Raw genomic sequence first — 22,552 nt, 5'->3', positions numbered from 1 at the left:
AAAGATAATTCCTTCTCCGCTCGCTCAACATAGTTTCAGCTAAGATGAGAAGCGGAGTTTGGCAACTTTTTTGGTGCCGCCACTTTTCTAATGGAAGGTGTTCTGTTTTTTTTCAACTAGGAAATTGAAATACGACGACAGGTGCAACACCGTTGGCACCGTATGGTATCCAACTTCACCTTCCAATGGCAAAATTTGCCCTGCTAACGCTCTTCCAAACGGTCGACCAGCGCTGACATTTTACCGATGGGGTACTCGCCCCCTCCTCAAAACCTCATACCGCAAATTTTCTTGCCTTTATGGTGGCATAATGGAGCCGGTGCTGGTAGCCGCGTATCCTGCTAAACGGAAAATCCGTGCGAGGTAATGAAAACTTTCCCACTTTAAACAAACGATGGATCGTTACCCGAAAAATCGTGCGAAGAAGCGTGTCGCTGGTACACGTACTTACTGCTGCCGCGGGCATGCACCGGGTCCACGAGCTCCTCCCGGTCGCTCGAAAGTTTCCATCATTTATCATTCGGTTACTAAATCGGTTTTTCGTTCGACTGTGCGCTGGCTGCGTACGCAAAAGCGGCGCGCGAGAGAAACTTTTTTCTATGGTGTGGTGCTCCATTTTTGCGTTTTTGGAAAACGTTAGAATGTGTCGATAGGACGTGGAGAGATGAAAGAAGATGCCGGAGTCCGGAGTCTGGAAGTCAAACACCGTAAGCTTGTGGCCGCGGATGATGCCGATTCTAGAGCACTCTCCCTGGCGGGTGCTGGTGTCGGGAAACATATGCTTCTTAATCGGTCAGCCCATCGACGGAGCTATAAATCATTCGCTAATTAACTTTTCTAGGAAAACAATCATTGAATGCAGGCAGATGGGTGGAATGGAAAAAAAATGAGGGCTGAAAAAATCCCTGTGTTGTTCCTTGCGGCAGTTCGTTCGATCGTTCTTGTGATATTTATTTCGATTTCCAGCCAATGATCAACAATCGATCAACCGGTTCGTAGCGGAAAACGACGCATTTTTTTGTGCGAAACATACTTCTGGCCCACGGTGGTAGCAGCGGTGGTGGCAATGAAATTGCGATTACTTAAAAGGTCGAGTTAAAAATATATTTATCTCGGTAATACCATTGCTTTTTGAGGGACCGTAGAAAGACTTCATTTTACCATGACATGACGCAGAAGGCAAAGCTAAGCGTGTTGTATAATATTTAAAAACATATTTTTGATCAAAATTTGATTACAATAGATAACCAAGTCCATATTCTGGAAACATTGTTTATTTCATAACTTATGAGAAAACTTTTGAACAAATCGTTCGCTCTGTGGTGGATTTGTTTTGCTTCGACTGACCGATACCGAACAGTAATTATTGACAATCACTTCGATCGATTAAATATCGATCGTTATCTTTTGAAGAGAGTGCAATTTTCTCACCTGTCGCTACCGGTTTTCTGCGACACCGTCGATGTCGGCAACGATCATACCGACGAGCAGAACCGATCATCAAAGCCATCCCGATCCCGTCAAAACCTTGATCCACTCCTCTGTGGTCAAAGAAAATAAAAACAAACCACACTCACAGTAAATGCAAGCGGAAAAAACAGTCCAGTAACCGGTTAATTCAATCGACCGCGGCAACACAAAACATAAACCGATAACCGATAGCCGATTCATCACACTCACGCAAAACCCAGAATGAAACAAACGCGGCATGCCACGGAGGGCCGGCACAAGGGCGGAAGATCGAATGAAAACAGAATACCTTTCCGAATGAGATCCACATTTCTTGCATGCAGCATGGACTGCGGCAGGGCCACACGGTGTGGAGCGCTTCGGAGTTCAGAAAATGATGAAGTGAGTTCAACCGCGGTGCAAGTTTCGCTTTGTGCGGCCGACTGAAACAAATAACCAATAACGCCATCCCTTCACCCGCGGGCCCATTCTATCCCCATCGACTTTGGCGGTGATCGTCGCGATCTCGCACAAAACCAATAGCAGATAAATCGACAGGAGGGAAAAAAGCGGTCATTTTTCATTCCCACTTAATGGGGCTTTGCAAGCTGTGCGGCGCCTCCCGCGAAGAGCGAAAATCTCTATCTGAAAATTGTAAGGGAAGCGTTTGACTGGAGTTGTATAGTGATGGAAGTAAAAATATCCGAACCACTTACGGGCGAGGTGGTGTCACAGCGTGAACTGTGTGTAATGCTGTGCTACTGTCCAACTGTCCTTTCTGGAGAAATCGAAGGAACAGTGCGAGGCGAGTCAATCAGCCTCGTCTAAAGAAGAGTCCCGTTCTGTTCGACGATGCTGTCTGCCATCGTCCCGTCTTCGCCAGCTGCTGGTGTTACTTGGTGAATCGGGCCGACAGGTTCACCAGACGAAGGTACGATTTGTGTAAATGCTACTGTTATGCGCGCTCACATACTTCGCTTATCGCGACTGTCCATATGCTGTGAGGTAGCTGGAGCTTAATAAAGAGAGTCTGTGCTAATCGCTTAGCATTTCATGATTGGTTTTTAACGATATATTTTCGCCATTTGGCCTTCACATTTTCCCGTTCCTTGTCGGTTGTGGAGCGAACGATTGTCGGTTTTTTTTTCTCTACTATTCTCTGATGTTGCTGTTTTGGTTCGTGCAAATTGTGCGATTCAGCGAGAAAGGGCGCCCAAACCTTGGCCGCTTGTTTACCCGATGGCCAACGTTGGTGATGATTGGATCGGAGGATAGGCATAGTACCATCGCAAGGGTAGCAACAGCTGTGCTGGCTAATCGTGGGATCCTGACCACTTCTTTGCGAGCTGGGTTTGTTGTGCATATGTGCTGCTAGAAGGTGGATGATTAATCCAACATACACACTCTGGACGAGATTATGAGAACCGATCGGACGATTCGGGAGAAAAAGATTGGCTGGAACTAATGGTACGAAATGCTGAAACCGTTGGGAAATATTCTATCTTAAATCGCATCATTATTGTATGCATGAGATTGATTAAGAACAAATTTTAATATCAATAAAATAATTCAGATTTCACAATATGGTAATAATGATTGCGGTATTGTAAATACTTTACGCATAACAACAAACATGAACAACTAACAAACAACATTTAACTTATATAAATTCAAGCGAAATATTAGATTAAATCGAAGCAAAATATCGATATTGAAAAAGAAATAAATCAATATCCAATAGAGTATACCTTTATTCCTGGCTGCATTCTCGTTTTATGACCAATGTATTTAATAATTTATTGTGAAAGCATTTCAATCTCTGTATAAGTTGAGAAGATATCCATGTAGTTGTAGTTGATTGGAAACAGAACGATAAACTCAACGCGAATAAAGGGGCTTTATTGAAATGTGTGTACTTTGCCGTTTCGATGCTGTAAAGAAATAGATTGTAAAGCATGCAAAATTCATTACCAAGCACATCTCACGTCCAATCGATGTATGAATGTTTGACAAACTCTTCTAAAAACTCGGTGATAGATATTTGAAGCGGAATCATGAAATCGCTCGAAATGACAAACCAGGGCATTCCCTTCGTTTGCTTATCTCTCCCGCACATCCGTTCGCATGTGCCGGAAACGAAAAGCTTCGATTTTTCGGTTCCCTGTGTGCAAAGCACGCTATCGTTACCAGCACCTGCGATAGTACTGATGAGTCAGTCAAAGCTCGCACCCAACCGGAAACTCGATGGTGTTTGAGAACGGTCATAAAGATGGGTAGGAAAGGAAGGAGGCACTTCAACAACCAAAAAACCCTCAACAGCAAAAACCATTCCGACAAAATATGTTTACCTCAAATAGTTGCAGGCGGCAAAATGTTTGCCATTACTGGGCAAAATCAATTTCGTCGTGCTGTGGCGTCCTGGAATTCGCAGTATGAAAGTACCCATTTGCACTTTAGTCGATTTCGTGCGTTTTTTTAGATTGCTCAGTGCACTGCCTGGCTGCATCGTAACCTTCAAAAAATTGCAAAGGCCACAGGCAGTATGGGACGAGAGAAACAGTTTGATGCATTCTTCGTCGCAATGTCATGTACTAACAGCAATGGAAGATTGGCGGTTAGAGTTAGCTTACCAAGCTGTACTGCAGATGACTTCACAGTGGGTGTTTTTTAGTATATTGGAAGGCTTGGAGGTTGTGTTTGTGTGAAAGAGTTCAAAGGAAATGCAAACGATGGTCTGGTTTTGTTGCTTTCCACCCAGCTTGCGTTAGATTTTCGAGTGGTCATAGCAACGCAATGTTGTCTTCCGCTTTATCGGTCGGCACTTTACTGGCAACGCACTTTGTCCTAGGCGCAGAGGTAAACAACAAGCGCGTCCAGGTTTGACAAACATTGTGCTACTTAGCAAAAAGGGTGTGTGACTTTATTTTAAGAAATCGGTGCCAAGAAGTTGATCGGTTTGTCAAATAAAGGGTTAAGTAAACACAATGGTGGAAAAAAGTCTAATACTTTGGAAAATCGAGCAAACCATACTTTTTATTTGAAAAAAGAATCAAAACAACTTTAACAATTTTTAGAGATTGGCAAACCCTGTCGTATTGCTTTTATTATTCATGATGGTAATCAGAATAGCATGGAAACGAACAGCAAAGCGGTTGTAGCGGATAAGTAAGTAGGTAATCAGAATTGAGATGATAGATGGATAAACCATGACGATTGCAGATTTTTGGACAACGTTTTGCTAGTAAAATAAACGGTTGTGCTATAGGTGAATCGATGAATGAGCCATCGTTTGCTCCATTCTGTATAGAATCTGCTGTTTGATTCTTTAATTGTGTATGTTTGATTGTATTGTATGTTTTATAATCTCGACTGTTATTGACGTTCGATTTTAACATTCTTCCATGTGGTGGTTTGACTTACTTTTATTTTTTCCCCAGTTTAAGCCCATACGGATTTAGGGCCACGATGGTAGGATGAAGGATGTCATCAGGGTTTGAACTTTTTCACACTTTTTTAAACTCTTTATACTTTGTTATTATTATTATTATTATTATTATTATTATTATTATTATTATTATTATTATTATTATATTATTATTATTATTATTATTATTATTATTATTATTATTATTATTATTATTATTATTATTATTATTATTATTATTATTATTATTACTATTATTATTATTATTATTATTATTATTATTATTATTATTATTATTATTATTATTATTAATTATTATTATTATTATTATTATTATTATTATTATTATTATTATTATTATTATTATTATTATTATTATTATTATTATTATTATTATTATTATATTATTATTATTATTATTATTATTATTATTATTATTTTATTATTATTATTATTATTATTATTATTATTATTATTATTATTATTATTATTATTATTATTATTATTATTAATTCCGAAAGTTATCCATCTGGCGTAAGCATACATAACATACTAATTTCTGTTATTAATGCTGTACAACAGTGCTAACAAAAACGCATCGAAAGGCATAACTAGTTTAACTGTTAATTAACCAAATAAATAAATAACATAAACTATGGATGCGTCATACTAAGCTATGTAAAAAGGTCCGTAAATTGTTTAAGTTTAAGTTCAAGTCGACATTGTTTTCTAGCGAGTTATAGGCACTTATCATGTTTAATAAACGAGCATTAGATCCAAAATTAGTCGATCTGAATTCAATGTTGAATAATGTCCTGGTTCTTAACATTCTATTGAAGGTCTGAAAGTTCAATTTACTAAGAATTGACGTGGTATCTAAAGATCCGCTAACAAGTTTGTGTATAAATAAGCACTGTGTCGTCTTTCTTCTATGTTTCAGAGGTTCTAGTCCAAATAACAGGCCAAATAACAATAACTTGTACGGTAACTGGGGCAAACAGAATTACGAGACCACGGGAGACGATAAAACAACGAATGAGTAAGCTTGCGTTGAACTGATTCTAGCCTATCTATTAAATATTGTTGTGTCGGAGTCCAAATAATACTAGCAAGTTCAAAGTTTGTCCGTCCGTCCTATTGCAAAATACAGAGTTTCTTTTTTCATAAACTTGTAACTTTATTTCTTTTTAAATTTAATCTTTTACACGTTACTTTTACCTTGTTTCGCAGATCCCTATTTATATGAAATAATTCCTGCAGTGGCTTATGGTACGCTTATGATTTCTTTGTGCGTTGTGCTATCCTTGTTCGTTTAATCCTTATCCTAATGGTGATCCCTGTCCATCTTACTATTTTTGAATTTGTTTGCGAGTGTAATCCTACTGCACAATTGAATGAACTTTTCCCTTATTTAGATATTTATGCCTAAATTTATTTGTTAACAATTACTTACTTACTTATCCGGCGCTACAACCGCTTTGCGGTCTTGGCCTGCCTCAGGAGTGTCCGAAACCGCTCACGGTCTCGCGCCTTCGTCTGCCAGTCCGTTATCCCGGCCTTAATGGCGGACGCCTCCACGCCATCTTGCCACCTCAATTTGGGCCTACCACGCCTCCTCTGTCCTTGTGGACGGCCTAAAAAGACTTTACGGGCTGGGTCGTCCGTTTCCATGCGTACAACATGGCCAGCCCACCGGAGCCTGGCGAGCTTAATACGCTGTACGACAGTGAGGTCGCCGTACATCTCGTATAGCTCGTCATTATATCGGCTCCTCCATTGTCCTTCCACACATACGGGGCCAAGTATCCTTCTGAGCATCTTCATTTGTTAACAATATTGTATTTTTATGCATGCTTATGCTATCTGTAAAACTATTGTATTAATTTTAATTAACTCGAATACGTGCTAATGCGATAGATCGTTTGATTTTTTTTTTCAATATACTCTTGCATATTTATTTTCCTTGTACGTTGTAACTGGATGTAAACGAAAAATGGAAAAATAAAATATGTATTAGATGTTAGAATTGTCCTCGAACACATTTGACAAAAGATAGCAAAACTTGTGGTAAAACATTTGCAACCCACTGCAACCCGCAGCACAGTCAGTGCTGTTTCATTCATATATTGTTCATTATTTCATCAAAGCTGGTCACACCGTTCTTGTGCAGGTCTGAAAGCAAACAAAAATAAAAAAAACATCCGCGGGAAGCTGAATGATGTGAATAACACAACAAAAACTAGCCCGTTTGGTGACTGCCGTGAGTGTATTGGTAATCGTGAATAATTGAGCAATGCGTGGCCATGCAAAGGAATGTTATTACTTTTGCTATAACCGTGCTGTATTTCCCCGCTGATTCGTCCGTCAATGAGTCGAGCGACGCATGCAGCCTAACGATCCATATTCAAATGGAATTTTTAATGCAGATCGCCAACGGTTGTAGGATAGTGTACGAGGAAGAGAGATTATATTGCTGCTAGTAGCTTGCGGTCCAATATTGTATTGTTTGGGAATGCATTTCAGTGACATTTGTTTGGATTAAGGAATTAATTTGGGGTTTCAACTGCTAAAGTATGAAGCACGTTCTTTGCAGATAGCTGTATTTTCAGCTGTTTTTTGACGACAATGACAATGATACTGTAGATATTTATTCAAGGTTTGAAACTATAAAAAACAAATCTAATTGAAATTGGAAATGAGCTTTGATTGCTCGCATTTAGCTATCGCTAGAGGCAAAGGGATTTTATGTAGTTATATTGTAGTTATTGTTTTATTTAGTTATATTCATTCACATTTTATAAATATTTTTAGATTCTTCGACATAATAAAAAGCTTCCTTTGACAAGATCATATTCACCATACGCATGCATAACAACATTGAGGAACGACTCAACGGGCACATCAAGTTGCATAGTCGACAGAAACGATAAGTTCACACCACCGATGCGAATTATGATACTCAATCCAAAAACAAAGTAAACATAAACAAAAAATCTTCACTGTCTCTCCCCATCTTCTGTGTCTTCTTCCCAACTCGTTGAAGCTTGTTTCCCGCCTGAAAGGTCAGCTCATTTTACGAAATCGTTGCAATTTAGCACATCCATCGTTTAATTTCTCATCATCGTTCCCTTGCCGCTGCTACAATTCTGCGATCGTAACGATCAGCCAAATTTACGAATCAAGCTCGACTTTGTGCACCCACGGTACCAATCGCTGTGTTTCGGTATTGTGTGAATGTTTCGGATTTTCGTTCACGGACTAACGTCGACCACACAAAACGATTGGCGTCTAGTATTGCATAAATGTGTTCATTAAACAAAGGAATGTGTAAATAAGTTGTGTTTGTTTTATTTCGCCGTTCAAGTTTGAAAGCAGGCTACATTTTTGGTACATACAAGCAAGAAACGAAATCTAATCTAATGAGATAAATTTTAAGTTGATTATTTACAGTTTTTTCCGCTAAGTATTTATGTCAAGCATCCATTTTTGAAAGTGTGCATCCATTTTTGACTCTAATGCACCAATTTTTGATGGGTAGGGCAAAAGCTTTAGACCCTAGTAGGAATCATGGTAAATTTAAAATATTTTTGTGCAGACAACTGTGGTTTTACCTTACAAAAACCATCGAAAACCGTATAATTGAATAGTTTCTTGTAAAAAAAACAACTAATAATACTTAATATATCAGGACCATCATATCATTGCCTACATCTGAAAACACTTGCTTATTTTTTCACTCCGTTCAAACATCCAATAATTATAAGTGCCATAATAATTGTTATATTTTAGATTCTATCAAATTAATTTTAAATAACTTAATTTAAATTGTATAATTGTATAATTCTCAGCATCACATTAGGTTAAGTAGTATTAACAAAAAATAGCTTACAGTCAAAAATGTATACCTTTGAGACAAAAAATAATGAAATGTATATCTTTGAGACAAAAAAAACTGCTAACAATTAATGTCGTAGAGACCAGAATGGTGACACGCTGCCAAAAACTGATGCATTGAGACAATAATAGGTGGGTTTGAGTAACAATTTAACGGCATTTATTTATTTTTTGATTTAATTTGATTTTTTTCATCATTACCTCCTTTAAAAAAACTTATTGTATGATTTTTGTTGCAAATTCAAGCTTACATTACACAGACAAGTCCCGAGTAATCAGGAAGTTGCTTTATCGGTTTTCAGCTTTGAATGATAACATTCACACTCAACGTCACCCAAACCAAAGTGATAGTGCTGCGTAATATCATCGTTTTTGTCTGTTTCTCTCGCCAGCACATTTCTATTATCTGCCTTCGTCAGAAGATGCGTCATATGGTTTCGATTTGAATGGTTATTTCTGCTTCACTTTACCAACCCACAGAAAGCCGGAATTGCTTTGAAGTGCTTTGTTTTTGCTGCCGCTCGCTTTGTTTGGTGATGAAGTGTTCACGCAATAAATTAATTTAATGTACATAAAGTGATAATTGCGTATTGATTTCAGCCGCCATTGCACCCTCTGCTCCTCTGTTTGCTTCTCTATCACTACACGTACGAAGCTGGCTGTAGGAACGAGTGGCAATGCAAATGATTACGAAGCACTGATGGGCCAGCACAACATATAGCTTCCCATCCATAGCTGTCAATCGAGGTCGAAACATTTTCCGACAAATAATTTTTCCACTGAAAACTGATTGCGCACAAAAAAGAACCGATCGCAATCGATTCGACGTCGTGCATCTGCCGCAGTGGGTAACTGGAGCGAGTTACCTGAATGAGGAAGCCGCATGTTATGGGTTAATGGTTCACGATAGTGGGGATAGGTTTATGTTACGTGAGCGTTTAAGTGAGGGAAGCAACGAGATGCGAATGGATGGATGCAAGCGATTTAAATTGAATAGTAGTACTTGCATGGCAGTACTACTATAGTATTTTATGTTAAGTTTGATATATCATCCGTTATGCAACAAGTGGCGTTTTTTGAAAGACTTAGGTTATTAAGAATCAAAGTTTTTAATGCCACTGCATTGCATAAAATTGTTAATATTAATTTTGAATAAATACGAAATATTTGGTTAAGCACAATTAATCTCTGTTGTATAGGCTATATTAAATAAAAAATATCAAATTAGAATAGTTTGTTCGCTTACTATGGGTCAGTCAAATTTATGAAAAGGGTAGTTCTTCATTTATTTCAACGTTTGGTTTGAAAGTTACGTTCTATTGTTAGCGTGTATTTTAAGTTTTATAATATTTGTTCATAAACACAAATATGCATTTTATTATTTGACTTGGTTTTAGCGATCGTACAAATTCAGTTATTTAAATTATTCAAATGATTGCCTGAGTAAAGATAACCATCTTATTTATAGTGTATTATTATTTATTCATCTAGTTATATATAGTATAATTATATAAGCATTAATTCAACATAAATCAGTTTATATGTCGTCCACGCCCTGAACGTTGTCTGTTGAAATAAAATAGAAGAATTATTGAAATATAAGTTATTGAAAGAGAAACTGAATTCCTCAGCACATTGAGTTGAAGAAATGTCCTCGTGTCGAATTGAAAATGGGGATAGAGAATCATTTTCTGTAGTTGGGGACAGTCACATTTATTTTATTTGATATCTTTATCAGTAAGTATATCATAAGTAACAGTTTAATGTGTTCAAATACGGCCGTATTGTATCCTCATTCCGTTTATAAATAATTACATACAAATTAAAAATGCAAAATAATCAATAAAACTATTTGCGCTTAGATGAACTCATACTCTCACTTTGTATTGACTAATTAATTTTGTTATGCCAAAGAATTATTTGAATTGTTGTACGTTCACTTAATAAATTTATTAATTTAAAACTGCAATTTAAAACATATTTTCTTATTCATATGTTTGTTGCAACATTATTTTTTTTTCATTTCATCGAATGAAAACCATGTGTGACTCACATACATCACACAAATTTGCCAACAAATGCTAGAGTGATACTTGTATGATATAATCTTTCACTAAGATGGTGGTTTAACATGAAAACCCAGGGGCTGTAGGATAAACTTTCGTAAACTACTGTGCGTTACATGAATGGATTCTGGTCAGAATACCCCAGGGATACCTACAGTTGAAAGTGAAACAGCAGGTTAATTCCATTTTCATCCGAGGTCTTGGACCTCCCGCCAACAGACTCGGAAACAATCGCAAACCACATTAAAGACCAACCAGTGCACAATGGGCATTTGCCGGGATGAAATTCAAAAAATCAACTTTGTAATAGCGCAATTCCAAATAATAGGTTTTAATACTAAGGGTTAAACTAAGAAAAATACCAAATATGAGCTGTTTATCTTTTCTGGTTCTCTAGAAAAGACCTTTCAAAGTCGAGATTTGTTAAAAAAACGCAGAAAATTTTTCACTTTTATTGGAAAATTTTGAACCTTTGTAACTTTTTCAAATATAAACTGATTTTGATAAGTTTAGATATTTTAAAAAGGATATTTAGTCAGCTTTAAAAATACATTAAAGATTTTGAGTTAAGTTAATTTTATGCAAAAATAAACGATAATTACTGAAGAAACTTCCTAAAAAATTTCATCATTTTTATTTTTGACATGATGCCATTATTGAAGTGGCGTAGAGTGGCGTTGTCTCATATATGTCACATAATAGTGTAATATATATACTATCAATCTGTGAAGAAATATTCTGCGAAAGTTTGCGAACGCGAATTTTATTGAAGTTTTATCACATCAACTTTTTCTAAAAACAGACACATGCGCAACTAGGCGGCTCCATAGGAGCCTAGTGTAGCGTATTTAGTGTATTCTACAAAACTATATTCTACGTGATTTTAATTTCCATTACGAAGCTGTGTATCTTAGTTTCAGCTCATGTACTTATCTAATATGTAAATTTCTCTTCTAACCTAACTTTATTATTAAATATAATGAAGCAAATTAGAATCAAAAAACTTTTGGTCCTACTCCAGATTATAGACGGATGTAAGGAAAATAATTCTGAAATTATACGAATAACAGGAAAACGTTATGAATGCACCAGCATCTATTGGCGCTTTGGGAGAAGAAACTCCCAAAAGTCATGACAAACTAAATATAAGGATATAGGGGAGTATGCTACAAAGAATATTTTGCAAGAAAGAAAATGCATCCAGAAGGACATTTTGTATAATGAGCTGTATTCCTCTGATTCGTTAACCAATTCAATATCAGTAGCTACACGCACTAAAACAAAGACAGAGTTTAACTTTACTAATGAAGTAAATACTTTGTTTGTAGCTATCGTTGAACTTTGATTTTTTCGGATAGTTGTAAAACCAAGAACATACAATGTTTAGTTTTATTACCCCTTCTGAAGGCAGTACAGGACTTGGAAAAGTATAGGATGAATATTCAAAGACTAACAATATGAGCTGCTTTTCATGACGAATTTGGGAACTACTTTATTTCAATGTACCTGCTCTACCGAATTATTTAAATGCCTTTATTCATGTCTCTAGAAATGTGAACAAGACGTCAGAAGCTTGTAATAGCATCCACCTAAGTTGTGTATGTAAAATTTTAATATTTGTACTACCTGTGAGTAAAAGTGATGAAAATTAGCTACAATTGTTCTATACAAAACAGAAAATATTATCTTATTCAAAATTATTATGTTTTGCTCATTTATTATAAAACATTACAGTTTATTTTAATATGGTTTATACTATTAGAAACAACAAATACAAGAAAAAAAACACACAAAATTAATAAAATTAAGCAAAGGTCCCTTAAAACACTATTTTATGTAGCGCCACCTGGTGGTATGGATGCGAACTACATATAAAATGTTATTTACTATCATAACTCTTTACTACAAACGATAAAAACAAACAATTTCTGCAAAAATAATTTTATCCCGAAATTTGTTCTAAACTGCCCATTGTGCAGTGGGCGCACTGCACAAGCCCCTACGTTCTTAGCGCTCTGGTGGGGCTGGTAAAGCAAAAAACCAGCAAACCAGCAGGCTCTCTTAAACCTTTCAACCGGATTCGGCCAGGGCGGATTTAGAAGCTCGCGTTTTGGGCAGCGGCAAAGTTTGTCCCTCGGCGAACACACGATTGCGGTATTCGCGGTCCTCAATTTTCGCCAGGCTCTTGGTACACCGTGTCGGCAAAAGTGCTACGGTCACTTGCGGTGTCTAACCGTTCATTCGAAGACGTGCTGGGGAGTCCTTTTTGGAATGTGAGAAGCGACCAGTACCACGTTGGTAGCACGATAATACAGTGTGCGTACCACTTTGTGAAGGAGAGCAACGTTTTCATCGTTTTGTAGGAGCCGTACCGGAGTGGTTTAGAACGAGCGAAAGCGGATTTCAACCGAGTAGGTAGTACCCCAAAAGGTCGCCCATTTGGAATGTACGAAAAATTCTCCAAATTGCGTCGACTTCCGCAGTGCGTTAAATTGCGCTTGCCATCGTTGGTTTGACCGGTGGAGCCTGGGAAGGGAGCGTTGTGATGCTGATGCTAGGTGCGATACGCTCTGCCAAACGGCAAATTCAATTAACCAGTTGTCATTACCGATGTACATGGTTGGCGTACGTGTGGCATGCTGCGTTTCATATGGCACCGGTACCTATCAACTCCAGCTCCGGCAGCCGGGTTGCGACGCGTCGGCTTCAGGGAAATTCAGCCGTACCACGCGCGACAGCAACTTGATTTTGCCTGACCGCTGTCGAATCGATGTCGACCAAAAATGTACTCCCTTCTGGCGACCATTCCGTCTTCTTGCCGTCACACACACATATACGCACACAAACACACACTGAAATACACATTGATACACCCATCGGCAAACTGTACACGCGGAAGCGAATTTTCGTGTACCTGGAGGTAGTACTGAGCAGCAACGCCCGGTATCGATCACTCCCCTCTAAATCGGTTCGGTTTGAAATGGAGCTGCGGTCGGAGCTTAGAAATTGTCGAAAACCGAACGCATTACTAACACTCACCCCTTTTATGCTTCATACCCCCAAACAACCGAAGACCGGCTGCAGGTTTTGGTCCAGCAATCGCGCATCGATTATTCAGTGCGATTCCAGTGCGAGCCCGCCGGCTAAATGTGTTGCCAAAAACGTGCGCATGGCTATCGAGCTGGAGTCGCGTAAACCTCCAATACTGCTGCTGCTGGTGCACAGCCTCCAGTCTCTGCTGATAGCAAACCGTGCGTTACGCGTTTTGTGTGTGCCGAAAGTCCTGTCGGCCTCCGACCACCGAGGGAATTGAAAATTGACATAAAATCAAAAAAAATTCCGAACGATATCTTGTTTACATTAGTATTCACTCGATACCGGCGTGGTGTGGAAATTTAGCCAGCGGAAAGAGAGGTTAGCAAGTTCAGTGACGCAAAGCCCGTACTTTCGCAAAGTACGGTTAAAAATATTCTGGCAAACAAATACTATTTGGCCCCGCTGGACATCGAGTTTGTCCCCGGCGTTCCGATATTCTAATCGAAAGTCAACTGCACCCGGCTCCAGTGGGGTGTCGCTAGGCAATGGCCACGCTTCCGGTACCGTAGCGATTGGTCTAAACGCCTCACAACGTACGGCCCAGCATCGCCGTCACAGCGGGTGGGGTGAGTTTCAGTCAGGCGGCAAACCGCATCGCATCCCGTATTGCAGCAACAAGCACCAGCCGTACAGTTTTCAGGCATCTCTAGCCACAAAGCACGGCAGGAAGGCAGCCAGTGGTCGAGGGGATGATTTTCAATTGTTGAACGAATGGGGTGCGAGTAAATGGGGAACGAGGGATGGGGAGAAGGTAATACGCGTGGCTAGCATGCATGCATATTTAGCTGGTGACGCTCAGAATGTCATGCTAAAATTATAAACCAAAACATTGCGCCACGCAGTGCCGTACCGAGATATGTAGGATCCGATAATGTTACCGAAGTTAAAGCGCTATGGGTTTGGGGCACTTTTGAATGACACGGGTAGTTGGCTCGATTGCTGTGTCTGCTGTATGAGCTAGGAGTTGTTTGTTTTACTGGTACTTTAAAGTATTTAAAATTGTTTCGTTTCACTTTACCTGCTTCTAATGGTGGTATGCATTGATTGCTTTTATAGCAAACAAAGACACTTGGATGTGGAAATTGTTCAATCAAAACAAGATTATTCGCCAAATGTTTCTTCAATTGCGTTTGGATTTCGGTGCCGTTAAATCGTCGAGGATAAGTACCTTTAATCTATTTTACTGTACTTGTAGTAGTTTCAGATATATGTTGTTAATTGATTTAATTTCTTCTCAAATCAGCAGCTAATGTATTCGTGATTCGAATTATAACCATAGTACGCATAACGCATTAAATTTCAGAATCCAGAGATTTTGTGATGCTGTACAACAAATATATTTAAATTTTCTGAAAATGCTTAAGTGAATAAGAATTATGTATGTAATTATGTTAACTAGGTGAGTTGTTTATCACGAACAAATGTTTTGCAAACAAAATTGTCTATTTTTGTACTCCACTCTATCGATCAGTCTAAATGTAAGTTTGTTGTTTACTAATCTTCCTGATTTACAACTGCCCGGCTAGCTCAGTCGGTAGAGCATGAGACTCTTAATCTCAGGGTCGTGGGATCGAGCCCCACGTTGGGCGTAACACTTTTTCTTAAATAATTATCATAGTATAATTTTATTTCTGAAACAATATTTATAAATACCATGAACGTTAGTTACGTTTTAATTCAGCAAGTAATAAAGTTGCTGGACAAAATAAAAGATTAAAATATACAATTTTAAAGCCATTGAAAAAAGTGTATTACGTTTACAATAGTTGAAGGAATGTTATAATAGTTCATAGTGTTTAAGGGATAGTAAAATATGTGTCATAGTACAAATTAATGAGACGGAATAACTTATCTCTACATGCAATTCTCTCAGAGCTTGTACAAAGTGTCTTAACATTTTATGAGCTATTAGTCGAATAATCTACACTTATTTTTTATTTTTTGTTGTGGGGTTGATTACGATATCACTACTAGTATGAATTTGTTTAATTAATAAATGACTGCCAACTAACAATTTTATTTTCTATGATATTCACGATAGAGTGTATACAAATATTTATAATTATATTTTTTACTTTTATGGCACTATCATAATACCATTTTATTCTTTCATGACAGGCTATTTTGTTATAAAATTTGTTGATTTTGATGATTTTATCAAACATAATGTTTGTTGAACGATGTAAGTAAGTGGTTTAGTTCACATCTCTTTTATAACTGAGATGTTGAGTCGATATAACAGGTGAAATGATTTTTATTTCCCAAAGTTTATTCGTTCGACGGTAAAACGGATTGTTTTGTCAAAGATTAAAGAGTTAAGAACCAAAAATTGAAGATAAATACAAATGTGTTCCAATTTTGATTTAAATAATAAATAAAAATTCGGATAATATCCATACTACTTCAACTTGAATTACAACTGGTGCATATATCTTTCTATATTACTAAGACATTTTCATGAAAAATTGAATCCAAGTGATACGGTTTCGATATCAATATATTTAAGTTCATTTAAAGTACGATCTCTTGATGTTAATCCCAATAACGCATTGAACGTGGGAAAACATCCTTTGCTTCTTTGCCTAAAATCTCTGTACCACACGCTGAGGACCGAACGGAACTTCATTTTTATGGCATCATTGTGCCAATTTTTATTCCTTACATTCTTGGTCCGACCGTAGCGTAGCAAGGCCAAGGGAGCGCTTTCGTAGCACCGTTCGCTTCCAAGATATTATTGTCAATTTGAATTTGAAGCAAAAGCATATGTAAATTGAGTGTTCAAGTGTAAGCTTCCCACACCCCCGCAGGCGGCCTCAAGGGCCTCAAGACATCATACAAACCGAATCGACTGGCGAATGAATCTAGAAGAGGATCGAAATTCTCTCACGCCCAAAGATGAGCCCAATCTAGCATTAGGTGAAAGGGAGCATGAGGATGAACCTTCTGGTAGCTGGAAAAGAATTTCAATTTTTCGCATCCTTGAAATTATCAATTACGCTGGTGTATGCTTGCTTGAAGAGCCGGTCAAAAAAAGGTGTACCTTTTTTGCTTTTCCCATGACAGTGCCTCGAGAACATCGTTGCAGCACTCAGTGTAAGCATTAGCTGGAATCGTTTGCGCTTCCGGCATATTACCTGCAACTATATTGCACCCGAGATTGAGTGATAATAAAAAAACAACTAAGGGAACGATAAACTCAGGTATGCCTGCAAAGAAACTGTCCGAAAGCGTTTCCCATTCACACGCGAGAATGCAAAATGGCCGTTGAAGGTTGAATCCAGTGCAGTCGCAGTCGGGAAGAGGTTGTAACTAAGCCCAGGCCAGAGCAGCGAGCTCGCGTACCTGTTGCCCGGTATCGCTGTGCATAAATTCTTCTCAAATCGGAGCTACAGGAACGTGTTATGGTGCGATGTGAGTAATGCATCTCGTTTTATATTAAATTTAGCAGCATCACCGCCTGCTGACACCATTCCCACCCGTTACCCTCTGAGGATCGGTATGGGTTTTTTTTTGCAAAAGTTTGTGAAGTAATCCCCCATGCATACACGGTAGCACTATTTCTGCAATGGCACTCGTCACGCTAAACGGCTTACCGGATCGAGTTTGACCGGAGACGTACCGGGTGAAGTAATAAATCTTGCCACATGTTTGCAGTAAAGTGCATCAACCCGACAACCCGCACTCGACGTAGAATCGAAGAGAGAGCGAAAGAGTGACGATTAAGACGATGATGATCAGCGATGCCGTTGAGAACGTTCATCGAGCTCGAACCTTTGCGCTGCACAGTTCCGCTTGGTGCAGAAAGAACAGCGTTAGGAGTTAGAGCTACACTTCGAAAGTTAACTTCGGAAAAGGGTGGAAAAACGGCACGAAGCAAGAACCGTACTGTTGCTTCTTGTCCGTCTAGCAGATTTATTATTGTAAAGCATAATTATGATGGCAGCGAGATCAACTTACGCCACTGGTAGTGTTTGGTGCTGGAGAGAGCGTAGCACAGTACATGCAATTCGTTTGATCCGTTCGTACGACGATGCACCCAACTCGAGCTGAACCGTTCGTATTTCTATTTATGGCATTTTTCATAGAGTTTTGATTTATTTGTCTAAAAGTGACGAGGGCCCGGCGGATTCAATGCCTCGTGCCGCGTAAACCCACACGGAGATAAGCGTACTGACTGTTTGGTGCCCCGACATAAACCATCAACCGCGGGGATGCCATTTCTACCGTAAAAAAAAACCAACGTCCCGCATGAAACGAGCGTAGATCCGGTCCAGATCGACAACTACGATTCACCAATTGGGGAGCCTTCCAATCGCAAACGTCCGGAAATGATTTCAGCTGCACATCATGGACGTGCCGCTGGGACTGTGCGTGGTGTGCGCTGACCTTTTGGACGAACATGCACCGAACGCTACCGCACCGAATCGAATCGTACCGGAACACGTGAGGGTTCTCTCTTTCGACAGAAGAACGCAGGAAAATTTGAATGGCAACTGTTGTTCCGTTCGCCCCGGGTGCTTCCATGCTTCAATGAAACGCTCATTGCACTAATGGGCTGTAATAAATGTACGTGGCCGAGCATAAATACATGCTTGTTTTCCAAATTCTCGCTCGACGTTTACTGTGCCATTTTCCCAAACTTTACAGCAATACTGCCTGCTTGCGAGTCAATACATTAGTTTTGTGTACACGCTGGGCAACAAGATGTAATCAACTGGGCCACATTTTGCTGGAATGTCTCATTTAATTCATCTACCCTGCATGCGGTAGACTTTGCCATTTGAGCGGAAGGTGGTGTCACATTCATCAGTCAAATAACCTTGCCAACATCCTCACGAAAACCTTTAAATGAAGCGAATGTTATGGTAAGCAGCACTAGTGAGCTTACTTCATTACTCAATCCGCTCAGTGCCTCTAGCTTAATCTACTTTTGGCGGTGCCCCGACGCTGTTTGCTTAGCAGATGCGAAACCCGAACGTGCTGCCGGGGGTTGAACATTCGATTTACCGTAGCATAAAATTAATCGAATCAATGGAAATTGAAAGCAAACACCCGAGGTAAGCTGACGTCGCACAGCACACCATCCACACCACCATCCTTGTCGAACGGAGCAAAGTGCCAAAAGTCACCGACTCCTCTGAATCTCGGGGTGTGACGGGCGCACTATCATCATCATCATTTCCGGCGGCGACGCACCCGGCATGTCTAAAGAAGGTAAACATTCGGTTGTATAATGCCATCGGAAAACAAAACTCGCCATCCAGCGTTGTTGGCGTCAAAGGGGTGCATAAAATTTATGTTCCTGCCATGCGACCCCAGAACATTGTGCGCGCACTTCGATTAAAATCTTATCCGTAACCTCGGTAGCTCCTTCTTCGGGAAGAAGCGTACCTAGTCTTGCAGTTGAGGGGAAAAGTTGGGCAGCTAAAACACTGCAGAACACGAGCGCCTATGTTATCCTTTCCCGCTGACGTGTGCCTGGGTGTATGTGTGTGTTTTAGACTTTGGTATAGTGTTTAAATAATGGCTGAGAAATGACATCGCTCTGTCAACAAAAGATTAATTTTAAATTTAATCAAATCTTATTTATCTACGGTCAACAGTTTAGCTACTTTCGTGCAACTGGCAGGCAGGACGGCAAAACGGAAGCAAAAGGCTTCCTGATCCGATTGACTTCTCGTTCTTTTTTATCCGGCCAGCTGCCGAAGGGGGAAAAGAATCATCCTAAGCAGGGAGCACGAAAAACATACGAAAGAAAAGTGTGTTGTCTTCAACCGTGTCGCCGTGTGCCGAAAAATACCCCAGCTAACCAATTCAATCGGCCAGATGAGATAGCAAAAGAAGAAAAAAAAACAAGCAGAAACGTCTGCACAAAACAGCCAGCAGAAAACGTATGTGAGCCGTGCCGTTTCGTTGTCCAGGCCGCTTTTTCTTCCCAAAAGCGCCCGAAGGCTTTCGGAGATGGTTTGCCAAAAATGTTGAATTGGTCTTGTTACCGGGGAAAAGGTGGTTGTTATTCCGGTTCTCAATTTCATCCGTGGTTGTGGTTATTTTTCCGCCCGACTTCTGCCAGACGAGCTGACCGCTGGGACGCGGACAACTTCCCCGTGCGCGCGTTCTCACTCGAGTGCTTGTGCAAATGAAGTTATTCTTGTTGCCGGGTTCATGTACCTGCAGCTTCCAGCGGTCGTTTGAAATTTTGATAGACTCGCTTCTTAATAAGTTAAATTATTATTTTGTGATAGACAACCTATCCGTGCCGCTCGGTGCGCTCTTCTTTCGCGGAAAACAGAATCCCCTGCGGGCTAACGAACAGCGACCAGTTTGTAGTCAACTTTTTGACGCTTAAATGAGGAGTCATAGTACAGGGGCTGTTTTTTTCTGCTGAATTGTACACCGATAGGTGGGTTTTTTGTTGACCAAGGTTCGAAAACCACTCTCATTTTAAATGCTATTTGGATGAAAATTTTCCTTCGCTATGCTAGAGTTTGGTGAAGTGTTATTTGGGCAATACAGCACACTGTCGTGCCTATTTTTGGGCAAGGCAGCACACAAACTCAATCGGAATCATATTTTGTGTTATCAGTTTTATTGCTCTCGGTTTTTTCCATTTAGGTGGCAAATGTAAAACAGCCCCAACTGAGCTTGGTGGAATATTATGCTCGATTACGAGTATCCAACCAAGAAGGAGCGTTTCAATGCTTTCCCTGAAAAAAAGGTTCGCCATCTTTTTGAGGCTTTATGGTAATTTAGAACAAATGAGGAAACAAATAAACACACTCACAAATACCACGAGTATGTAAAGCGAAACTGGTGGTAGTGCCACAGTTTTTCGATTACTTTTTCATTACGAAATTTGAACTCCAAATTTCAGCTTCTCATTTCAATTTCGCGATAAAATTTGACCAGGAATGAGCTATAAATGGGCCCACCTAGTGCGGACTAGAAATAATCTTATCAAATCAGTTGGCGGTTGAAAATAATGGGCTAGAGCTGGGATATAAAATTTTTTCAGTTCGCGGGCCGCATTGCATCGCAAATAATCTTGTTGAAGGCTATTTTGACGCTACTTTTAGCTAATCAGAACGTTAAAAATTCGGAGTTCTATAAAAATGGCTAGTCAATATATATATATATATATATATATATATATATATATATATATATATATATATATATATATATATATATATATATATATATATATATATATATATATATATATATATATATATATATATATATATTTTTTTAAAGCTTTCTATTATGTTTTTCTTTGAAAATCAAACAGATTTTTGCTATAAAAATAGTTAAAAAAATAGATATTTTTTCATTCTTTGCAAAATTGTGGCAGGTCGCATTATAGGCTCTCACGGGCCATAGTTTGGAGTAGTGTTGGATTTCATGAATTTTTCGTTGAGATTTATTCGTATGAAACATTAGAGATGAGTGGTTCGAATCTCGAATCGTCTCTTCAAGGATTCATGAATGACTGTTAAATGATCAAAGTAATCATTGATCTAACCTTGATATAGAACTAGTTTGCAATAAAATATCATTCCGTTCTTACCGCTAATCGAGTACCGCACTAAATAAACTTTGCGCCGCAACGAAATTTGCGCGAGCTACCGTAAAATCCAAAGGTAGCTGAGAGCGATCCAAACGTTACTGAAAACGATCCAAACGTAGTTGAAAACGATTCAGACGTAGTTGATTGCGATCCATTCTCATGGATTGCGATCCATAGCAACCGGATAAAGATTCAGAGAAGAAAATGAAACCTTTGAAGATTCGTGAATCTTTGCATCCGAGATTCAGATTCATTTAATGGATCTGAATCAGATTTACCCAACACTACTTTGGAGACCTCTGGACCAGGCTATATTTAAGTGATAGTAGAATAAATACACACACAACAAAAAGGCCTAATTCAACAGCGTAAGGGAAATTGGTGGATAGCCAAATCGCGAGGATTTCAATGAACACTTTACTACCTAATACTACAGTGATTTTCTAAACTTTGTAGTTTTGCACACAACCAAACGTACACCAACTCTTTGTGGACTGTTCATTCGTCTTTACTTTGCGTGGTTGAGCGGACGTACAGGCGTGCGATTATTAGTATTATTCTAATCTGATATAAAATTCCATTAGAGACAAATGACCAGTACACTGGTGCTTTGTTTGTAGCCGAATGAGGTCTTCCGTGTGTGTAGTACACAGAACGCTCTTTCTGCATGACATAAACATACATATTCCAACCATTTTTTGCAATGGCCTGCACATGCTGGTTCCAGCAGGCACTTCACATTGCAGTGACCTTGTTTTCGTTTCCACCGGCCTCGGAGTGTTTGTGGAATCGAAGGGTTTTGTTTGTGAAGGGCGTGTTTCATGCAATAGACGCACGAGGGTGTTGTTATTTTGGCAAACTCGATCGAAATTGGTGTGTGTTTTTTCTTGCCATGCGAAAAACCCCAGCGTGTGGTGGAGTTTATGATAGATAGAAAAACTGTGGAAAGGATAGGATGGAAAAGCATGAAAGACTAAACGGGAGTCTAACTCTAAGGGCTAAGTCAATTTAATATAAAGAATATTTGTATTATCAACAGAAGCATGGTCCAAT

At 39.1% G+C, this 22,552-nt stretch overlaps 1 non-coding gene across 1 annotated transcript; it reads left to right on the top strand.

Moving 5' to 3' along the window:
• The first annotated feature begins 15,445 nt into the window (after nt 1-15,445).
• Nucleotides 15,446-15,518, top strand: Trnak-cuu. Its single transcript has one exon. It is a non-coding gene; the product is annotated as a tRNA-Lys (tRNA).
• The last annotated feature ends 7,034 nt before the right edge of the window (nt 15,519-22,552 follow it).

This window comes from Anopheles merus, chromosome 2R (genome assembly GCF_017562075.2).
Source record: "Anopheles merus strain MAF chromosome 2R, AmerM5.1, whole genome shotgun sequence".
NCBI lineage: Eukaryota > Metazoa > Arthropoda > Insecta > Diptera > Culicidae > Anopheles > Anopheles merus.
The sequence above is the reverse complement of the archived record's forward strand: the minus strand, read 5'-3'. Positions and strand labels throughout refer to the sequence as shown.